We start from the raw sequence: 11,513 nt of genomic DNA, 5'->3' as shown, positions 1-11,513 counted from the left end.
TGCCGTAGCTAGAAGAGAGAAAGAAGAAAAATTTTTGTTAAACTTTTCGGCTAAGGAAATTGCTAGAATAAGGTATGTGTAATGCTACTCTTGGAAATTCATGCATAATTTGAATGGTTAGTTTGAATTCTACCTATTTCATGGTTCAATTTTGTTATTTTGGAAGATTGATATTCGCCATGGAGGTTGAAATTCTTGGTAGATGTTTTGATGTCATTGGTATGGAGATTTATGTTGGATGTGTTGAGTTTGCTAGTTGTTTTGGCTTGAAAGTTAAGGTTTTAGTATTTGATTATGTGATTGCCGAATTTAAATTTAGGGAGACAAAAAAAAAATTAAGCATTCGGTTATGTTATAGATTCATGATGAAAAATGTTTAATGCTTTATATGTTATATATATGTGCTTGTATGTGAATTTGAGATTTGTTAAATTGTTGAAGGGAGGTCTCGAATGTGGTTTTTGAAAGTGTCTTAAGGAATAATATTATTGTGACTTGAGTTTAATGACATTCGGCCAAAGGCCCTATGTGTTAGCAAATTCGGATATAAACGCTTAGGTGTTATTCATATTGTATTTGATGTTTTGAAGAATAAGTAGTGGTTAATTGAAGTGAAGAAGGTTGAATTTTGAGTTTTTAGTTAAGTTTGTGCATTCGACATATTGCCATAAATTGAAATGGTGTAATATGAAAGTTTTTAATTAGTTCATAATTATGTAGTGATAGAAACATGAATGAAATTTTGTTAAAAGAGCTATGAACATGTTAAAGTTTGATCGATTGGATTTTAAATTCATTTTATATCTGGTCAAGAAAAATTTATATGAAGCTTGAGTAAGGTTAAATTGTAAATGCGGAATGAGCTATAGGAAGTGTGGATAACTTTTATGCATGTGAGTGTATGTATGCCATTTAGTTGGTGACATTCGGCATTTCTTAATTAACATTAGAGATGAGTGCATGAAATCGACATGTGTACTTGTGAAAACGCTGAATTTGAACTTGAATAATGATTTGAGCACGATGTGTTGTATTGAGATTATCCTTAAGTGAAATTATATATATATGTGATGAAATTGATTGGTGACATACATGTTTAAATAATATGAATGCAAAGAGTTGTGAAAGAGTAAATTGTAGTAAATCTGCTTGGGACAACAGTTGTAATGTGAATTTGGAAAAATCACCATAAATTGTGGGAGTGGAGTTAGAAGCTGAATAAATTATGTAATTAAAGCTTAATAAGTCTAGTTTTAAATGAAATCAACGAGATCGTATTTTGACTTCTTTACAATTAGAAATTTGATTCGTAGTAAAGGGTGGTCAAATTAGTCAAACAGTGAAATAGGGGAAAACTTTAAGAAAAATATGGTATTGTTTGGCCAAACTAAAAATTCTGAAAATTTTATAGATAAAAGATATATGAGTCTATTTTCAGGGAAATTTTACGGCAATTGATTTGGAGTTTTGTAGCTCCAATTATAAATAATTTAGTGACTGTTGCTCAGGAAGACAACTTATTGTGAATTTGTGATTATGTGGTAAACATTGATAAAAATTTGTTAATGAGTTGCTTAATGTTTTCTTATAAACTTACTATGATCTATATGTGTGAAAGTCGAATATATATATATATATATATATATATATATATATTTTTGAAGTAATGCTTGAATAGTCGAATAATGACTAGTTTAAAATTGTTGAATTTAAGCTCAAGAGCAAAGAGGGGCAAAGTTGGATAGGGGAAAGGAGAAAGTAATTGAGTAGTCTTTCCACAACCGTTCAAGTATATTCAAGGTAAGTTTTGAATAGTCACATTTAGTACGTAATTCATAATGTCTTGATATGTGTATGATAATTGTACTGCAATCTATTGATTCTATTTGAATATAGTTGAGTGACAAATAATTTATGTTTAAGGCTTAAAGCCGAATAGACATTAGAAGTTAAGCTTGGAAAGTAAAATGGACATATATTTTTATGTATGTTATTAAGCCAAAAGTTATATGAATGGTGCCCTTGTTATGTTATTATTCGAATGAAATAAATGAACTATGATTGTGAGATGCTATGTGGATTGAATTTTCTTGTGAATAAGTATGCATGACATTCAGTGATGTATATCCGGACTTAAGGTCCGCAGGCTATGTGCTGGAATTATATCCGGACCTAAGGTCCGCAGGCTATGTGCTAGAATTATAACCGGACTTAAGGTCTGCAGGCTACGTGCTGGAAATATGTCTGGGATAAAGTCCCACAGGCTTCGAGCTGGTATTATACCGTGTTTAAATTCCCGTAGGCTTGTGCTGGTAATTGGTTTCAAGTTCTAAGACCTGATAGGCTTAATTCTCGTAAATTAAGTAAGATTACGATATTGAATGTTCGCAGTAAACCATCATTGAGTAAGTACTATACATTTAAGATGTTCAGGTACGTATTACTTACACATCGGTGATTTGATTTCGAAGTGAATCATTAGCATCAAAGATGAATATATATATATATATATATATATATTATATATATATATATATAAATGTGATTGATGGTTATATTTGAGAATATGAGAATTATTTAATCGGTCATGGTATATTTGTATATGAATTATATATTAAAATTACTTTATGTACTCATTTACATTCAGTCAATGATTTTGTGAATTATTAGTATTAAAGAATGATACTTAAGTGTGAATGATTGTTATATCTACGAGTAAAAAAATGGCCTATTCGGTCAAATGTTGTTAATATATGAGATTATTTGATTTAAATGCATCGTATGAACTTTAAGTAAAAGAAAAATATGTGCTGAGAATCTATGTTTATGTTTATGTGTATTCGGCCGTGAAGCAATTTGAATTGAGAATAAGTCTGTTTAAATGAATGTTTCAATTTTCGATAAGTTTTAATTGTTTGTGATGCTTAAAACTTACTAAGCTTTGAAAGCTTACTTTGTTCTTTATTTTTCTGTTTTATAGATTGTTGATTTTGGCTACCGACTCGGGGATCATCAGCAGTTCATCACAGTATCGATCTTTTTGGGTACAGCTATATTTTGGACTCGATATGGCATGTATAGGTTAGGCTGATGATAACAATGTTTTGAAATTGTAAATATTTTGGCCATACGAAAATGGCGTATAACTGAAATATCAGTATGTATTTCAGCTCGATCTCTGTTTATGTGTATTGACAATGTGAATAAGATAATTAAATGTTTAGTTCGGTAATACCTCTTAGCCTTAATCCGGCGATCGGATTCGGGTTAGGGGTGTTACAATCTGAGAGGGTGATTCAAGTGTTGGAAGATCTGCTACGGAGTTGCGTTATTGACTTCCGTAGTAGTTGGGAGTATTTTCTTTTAGTAGCTGAATTTGCTTATAATAATAGTTTTCAGTCCAATATTGAAATGGCACCATACAAGACTTTATATGGTCATAAGTGCCGCACTCCGTTGTATTGGACCAAGTTGGGTGAGAGGAGGATTGTAGGTCTGGATATGGTTTCTGAGACTTAGGATAAGGTCAGGTTTATTCGAGATCGTCTTAAGGCGACTTCTAGCAAACAAAAGTCTTATGCATATCTTAAGAAGAAAGATATAGAGTTTCCTGTAGGAGATCAGGTTTTCCTTAAGGTATCTCCATGGAAGAAGGTTCTATGATTTGGATGTAAAGACAAGTTCAGCCCTAGGTTCATTGGGCCTTATTGGATTTTGAGACGAGTGGGATCGATTGCCTATCAGTTAAAGTTGCCTCCAGAGTTAGACCGCATACATGATTTTTTTCACGTCTCTATGTTAAGACGATATCGTCTGATTCATCTCACATGTGTCTATTGAGAAGATTAAGGTGAGGTAGCATTTGACTTTAGAGGAAGAACCAATACTAATTCTAGATCGGGAGGTTAAGGTATTGAGAAAGAAGATTATTCCGTTGGTTAAGGTTTTATGGCTGAATCATGGTTCTGAAGAAGCCACTTGGGAACCGAAGGACTTGATTCAATAGCAATATCCATATCTGTTTTAGTCAAGTAAATTTCGAGGTCAAAATTTCTTTAAGGAGGGGAGAATTGTAACACCCCAAAAATTTTCTTTTTGAATTGTTAAAACTTTTCAAGTGAATTAAATTGCTCCAATGGTTAGGCATTATGCTTGTGTGTGTGAGGTTCTGGGTTTGAATCTTTTCGCTAATTTTTTTTTTGTTATTTTTTCCCAACCCTTATCTTTGAACATCTAGCATATATATTTTGTTTGCTCAATTGTTGTCAAAATGAGCCTGCTGGTTTAGTGGTAAGACTTCAGCTTACCAAGAGGTCCTATGTTTGAATTTTGTGCGTGCAAAGTGAAAGAATTTTTGCTATTCTTTTTCTGCGTTGCCCATGTTATCAAAATTTGAGTTAAATTCAAACTCTAAAAAATTTGATAAGTTAGGATTATATTTTAAAATTTTTGAAAATTAGTTACTTAAAATTTCTCCTCTCATATCTCACTCTCCCCACTCATCTTTCAGTTTTGGTCCCCACGATACTTTTCTTTTTTTTTCTTTCTTCCTAAATTTTTTTGTTCTTCTTCTCCTATATTTTGTTTTCTCAATCAAACATCATTGTTTTGGGTGTTTACGTGCTTGAATTTTGTATCTGGTCTTGTGTATTCGAAAGTTCTCCGCTGCAACATTAAATTTTGGTGTAAGTATAAATCTATTCATTTGGCTAGGAGGTGGAGTGTGAGCTTTCATTAGCGGTTTGTGAATGTTTCTGTTGGGTTAATTTGTTTTACCTTGTACTTCTGTTAGGTGAATTTCGAGAGGTGAAAAACCTTTTCCGATGTTTGGTGAGTCTTAAGATCGGTTACTTTGATCGGGCTAAGTGTCCGAATGCTTTTTGGGGGACGAATGTTTAGCATAGATGGAAAATTTTTTTATTAAGTTTTGCATAATGTTGCTAATTAGTCCATTTTTAATGCTAGTTTTACGGTTTAGAAGTGTGCCGAATCGTCGTTTATAAAAAAAAGTTCAGGTGTGTAACGAAAACCTCGAAAATAGCAAACAACGCGATACAAAGGCCACTATTGACATCACACAGGCTAGATTAGTTGGGCTGTGTAGGCCATACGAGCATATGTTAGGCTGTGTGGGTCACATAAACTGGGCTAGTTAGAGCCCATTTCTGTAAAATTTCATTAAGGTCATATTTGAAGTGCGATTCTAAATCAGTGACCTTTTAGGATCCGATATGTGTTATGTATGGGTAATGGATACGAAATCTAATATTCTGCCTCTGTTAATGTGATTTATGAAAACATGGTATTATATTCTGATGTGTATAGCATGTATTACATATGTGCATCTGATATCTGTATAGTATTGCATGTGCATTGGGGTGGGTTAATGATATAACAAAAGAAATGTTGGCAGTTTAGTGATCTGCCTTATCTTGGTGTTATTAACCACATTTCTGTTTTGGTGGCTTGACTATACTTATGTGATTTTGGCGGTTTATCCCATTATTGGTGGCAGCTTGACTACATTATTCTAAAAAGTGACATATGCTCACTTATAGGTGTGTGGGGTTGGATGGGTATTTATTACCTTAATTGGTGTGTAGGGATGGACGAAGATAATGTGTAGCCGATGGAGGTAGGATTTGATTCTGTATCTTTCCTTCATATGTATCTGATTCTGAAATTGCAACTGCATTTGTATCTTGCATCTGTTTCTGTATCTATTAATGTATATGTATTTGTTCTGTTTGTTTGAGATGAGTTACACATTGAGCTCGTAAGCTCACCCTTTGTTTTCATCCTCTCAGGTAATCAACAAACCTAGGAGCGGACAGTGTATAGGAACTCGGGATTGGACTCTTTTGATAAAATGATTTAATATGAACTTTATGTTAATACTAGACTTTTAGGATTTTTGGACTATAAACTATTTTGGACTTTATTTTTTGTATTGACATGTTTTTCTGGATTAAGTATTATTATCTTTCTATCCGTAAAATTATTTGTTTACAAATCAAGCCAAGGTTTTCAAAATCTCAAAACATAGAAAATTTCACTGCAAGTCAAAGATTTGTCATAAATGTTTTTTGTAATAAAACAAATAGTCTTAATGGGTATTTTCCCCAAAAATTGGAAAATGATTTATCAAAAGTTAACATTGTTTTCTACACGATTACAATTCAATCTCTGAGTTTAAAAAAGTTATTGTAATTCCTCAAGCTTCGGCCACAATGTCTAAGCTGGGTGTAGGGTGTTACACTTGTCGACTTTAGAGAAGTAGGCGAACTCAGTTGGGGGTTAGTCTTGTTGGCGACATTGTACTGAGAAATGTGTCGAGTAACGAAACCACAAAAAATAAAAATCGGTGGTTGTATGCTAGTACTACAATCATGGCCACGATATCGACTGCCATTTTTACGTCTTCGAGTAGACCTCCCCTATACATTCTCACTCATAACAAGGTAAAATTCATTAGATAATATATTTACCATAATATAATTATTGAATTTTAAATTATTGTGTTAACATATTATTTCAATAGGTAGAACCATGGGCTGAGTTATGTTGAACTACCGAATAAGCTTCAAGATATACGACTTCTGTTAGACTAACGATCAGAAGCGGAGGTATGTATTTTTTTAAATTTGTATTATATAATATTAATGTAGTTCATTTAAAAATTAGTAGTATATAGATAACCAAAATTTTTATTATTTTAATATAGTTCGAATGGACGCCATACTATGATCAGACAATTCAAGAATGCATCTCGTTTGAATTCGTGGTGAATCCCAACATCTGGCACGTGAAGGTGCCTTTGGTAGTGTACATTACTGTGGAGATACACGAGTCGGATAGAGTGTTACGAAAATTCGGGTTCAGGCAAGAAATTCCATCGGCACCCCAAGACATTGAAGATTTGCATCATATCTACTTGCAGGGGAGAACGAATGAGCATTGATTTGCATTCCACGCGCAATATATCAACATTTGGAACAATAGGTATGATTTTTTACCTACTCGCGAGGCCATTGTCGCTCCGGAGTTAGTCTGCTATTCAGAGTACATGCCACAGTTTAGGGTCCATGGCAAGCCATAGTTGCTGGGTGAAGAGGCAAGGGGTAGGCAACTGCATACGAGGAGGCCACGACAGGCGCCTAGGCATCCAAGGTGAGGAGGCCACGACAGAGCTACTGAGGTGATTCTATTGTCTACACTTACACAAGAACTAACACTGATGGCCGCTCCCAGACCTGCTCATGGGAAAAAATATAGGCCTGAAAAATAGGCTTGGGAAAAGAAATAATGCCTATTTAAAAAATGGGTCGGGCCTTGAGTAAGGTATTTTTGGCCTGGGCCCGACTCAATTTCACAAAAGGACAAAAAATATGTTATTTTTTGTTTTTTTAATGTTTTTTCTTGTTGTTTTCTCCCTATTTTTCTACCATTACACTATTATGTTACTACTATTTTGTTGTTATTGTTTAGATATTGTATAACACTTGTTTTGTTGTTAATTTTGTTATTATTTTAGAGGTATACATATTTTTTTAAAATTTATTTTCAATTTGTTGAGAAATATTTATTTTATTATTTTTAGTATTTTTGATTTATTATATATATTTAAAAATTATATAAAATAATATAAAAATTTAATACTCTTGGGTCGGGCTGGGCTTGGGTTTTAGCATTTTTATATAGGCCTAGATTAGGAAAAATTTTAGCCCATTTTTCGAGCCAGCCCAGCCCATGAGCACCTCTAGCCGCACCACCCCCCAGTCAGTATGACTCGACTTATTTTGGTGCTTATACTAACCCCATTATTTTTACACAAGCACCACATATTGCACCACATTTTTCTTCTTCTACTTAGATGTTAGGTTTTGTTTTTAGGCCTCCGTCGCCGACATATTACATGTTGATGCCATTGACGTTTCAGATGACGACGATGTCAACGACGACATATAGGTCACCTATGTTTGGGCCACTAACCAGGAGTCTAACCGTTATACCATTGGTGTATGGGACACAGTATAGTTATACCCTTACGTCGATGGTGTCCCAAACACCATGGGGATTATTGTTCTACAAAGATGGACCATCTTCGCAACCACCTATTCCTAGATCGAAGGATACACGATGGTAATGAGGAGCAACCGATCACAATCAACTAAGGACGAAGGCAAAGAAGATGAGAGGCCAAGACCACAACCTATACCAGAGGTTGAACCAAGAAGGAGTCCTGCTCGCAACCGTCAACCACCCCGATGTGGTACACATTTTGACCGGGGATTAGATTGATTTATTTTATTTTTGTACTTTTCATGTAAATTTTTAAATAAATATGAAATGTTTTTATTGTATCGATGTTGTACATCCTTATGTTCTTAAATAAATATTGTTTTTGCATCAAAATTGGTTATTGTTTTCATTTCATATTATTAACTCAAGTCTCCACGGGAACAATGGAACAATGTTGTATATTTTATTGATTTGTATGGTATAATAAAAACACGTGTTTACAAATTAAAACAAAATTTGATATGAAAAAAAAACAACAACAAATAGATTGCAGTTTAAAAATTGATAAATAGGTTAACAAATTAATAAATATGAGTATGGACGCGCTTTCAATGCTTTTTTTTACAATGCACTGAAAATAATGCACTAAACCTATCTCAATGTTCGAAAATAATGCACTAGAAAAATAATACATTGAAGCTATCTAAATGTTCGAAAACAATGCACTGTAAATAATGATTAAAACTCAGTTGCATTGAAAAAAATTCAAAAAAAATTTAAAAAAACTAAGATTTAATCAAATCGAGTAGTTCAAGTTTTGATTATGAATCGAATTGAATTTTGCAATTCGAATATATGATTGGTGTAAATACAATGCTTCTAAATATCGAATTAAATAATTATTAACTTTATATCTCAAAAATTATAAAAATAATATATAAAAACTTTAAAAAATATAAAAACTAACAAACCCTAACCCTACGTTAAAAAAACAAAACCTTAACTCTAAAAAAATGAAACACAAGGAAAACACTTCCAGTTGGAAGCGTTTTCCTTATTTTGGCCTAGTCCCGTAATTTTTGAAAAATGACTTAATCTGTAACTTTTTAAAAAATCGGGATTTTAAAAAATTCAATCCCCAAATAATGTATCAAAAGGAATTTTAAATAAGTAAATAATTAAAAGAAAAATGGAGAAAATAATTTGAGAATAAGAAGATATCAAATATTTAAAAGAAAGTTCAATGGAAATTGTTAAAATCTTAAGCTATAAAAGATGTCAAATAATTAATAGAATGCGAGAAAAGTTAATAGTTTTATGAAAGAAAAATGTGAAAGTATAATATAGTATATTTTTATAATGAAAAGAAACAGATTTTCCATACCAAACTATTATGAAATCTTAATGTTCAAAAAGTATATTTTTATTCTTATTTTAAAAACAATGTTATCTATCTAAGTATAAGAAATATCAACTCAACCCTTAACTTCTCATATATGTCCTAGTTTTCTCTTTCATACTTTATATATAGGTTAGTAATATTTCATACATTTATAGTGTATTTGTAACACCCTTAACCCTTATCTGTCGCTGGAACAGAGTTATGGAGCATTACCAGACTTTACGGACTAATTACAAATATTTCATTACCTTTATTATTCAAATCAAGAATCAATCATATAACACTCATATTGTCCCTTAGATGGGCCCTCGAGGCCAAAAATACACTTTAGAAGTGATCGGGACTAAACCGGACACTTAGGGAATTTTTCCCAAAATCTTGAAATTTTTCTTAAGAGCAGTCCCACATGACTGTGTGGTCGGCCATGTTGCTCACACGGCCAAGAGACACGCCCGTGTCTCAGGCTGTGTGGGCATTCGATGTGAGGCACACAGCCGTGTCCTAGCCCGTTTCCTTACCCGTGTAACTCTCTAACTTGGGTCACATGGCCAACCACATGCCCGTGTGCTAGGCCATGTGCTAAAACCTGAGCATTTGGTTTCAAAATTTTAAGGCGTAGGGGACACACGGCCAGACTACACGCCCATATGCATGGCCGTGTGTCATACACAGCTGAGACACACGTCTGTGTCTCTACCATTGTGGACGAAAATAGGTCATTTTAAGGCCACTTTTCTCACCCTTTTTAACATCAACCTACACATTACATTTAAACACACTAATATATACCAACCAAGCAATCAAAACTAACCAATACATGTTCTAAACATAATATAACATTATATATACATCAATTACTTATACTTACCCATTAAGTTCTTTTCATTGATTTATTAAATTTTACTACTAATTACACACATACAAACATTTAAGATTCACAACCACAATCAAACTATTTCATTGCCAATCCAATCCAACCCTATACATGTCTTATAAAACAAATTTTACATTTCAAAATATTAGATTAAACTGGATAGTGTGACTTGATGTGTTGATTCGATCTCCCGATTACACGTTAATCTACAAGAACATAAAACAACATGAGTAAGCTTAATAAAGCTTAGTAAGTTCAATAAATTAAACATTTATCTTACTGAACTTAATATAATAAATTAAATTGTAAATAAATCATACATTCTCCCTATCAAATATAACATAAGTCAATGAACACACTTCTTTCAAATCAATATCATTAATAATCAATGTATCTTTCAATTCATTCACACAAGTCTTTGACCAATTCTTACTAAATCGAGGAATGACTTACGGATATGAGTACACCGTTTAATTTTTGTCATAGTCCAACTATGGTCTTACACATGCATTTCCATGGCCCAATCACGGTCTTACATTCGTTGTGCCATAACCCAGTTATGGTCTTATCATCAGAGTGCCATAGCCCAGCTATGGTCTTACATGTAAACATTGCCATGGTCCAACCATGGTCTTACATTCGTAGTGCCACAACCCAGTTATGGTCTTATCCGTCAATTCATCCTTTACATTAATGCCATAACCCAGCTATGGTCTTACATATAAGCATTGCAATGGTCCAACCATGGTCTTATCCGTCAATTCATTCTTTGCCACGGAACGATCGTAATCAATCCTGTTTTCTACTCATTTAAAACATTCAATTCAATTTTCATACTTTTACAATAATCTTAATTTCGACAAAAAAATATGAATAAATATATTATACCATTCCTAAATTAACAAATAATCATGAAATTTTAACCATAAGAACTTACTTGTGCTGAATTGTAAGTTTGTAGTAATGAGGGACTATTATGCTAATTTCCCTTTTCTCGTTGATCTACGGGCTCTTGATCTATATTATTCATTAATTAGCATATATTTCAATTTCAATTCACTTCACAATTAATACCCCTCAAATTTTGAAATTACACAATTAACCCAACTTTTACAATTTTTACAATTTAGTCCCTCACTAAATATCCCATCAAATGAGCTAATTTTTATCAATTAACACTTTATATAAATATTATAAGTTATTATACAGCCTTTG

The sequence above is a fragment of the Gossypium arboreum genome, chromosome 11 (assembly GCF_025698485.1).
Source record: "Gossypium arboreum isolate Shixiya-1 chromosome 11, ASM2569848v2, whole genome shotgun sequence".
NCBI classification, from domain to species: domain Eukaryota; kingdom Viridiplantae; phylum Streptophyta; class Magnoliopsida; order Malvales; family Malvaceae; genus Gossypium; species Gossypium arboreum.
This window is presented reverse-complemented; position numbering follows the sequence as displayed.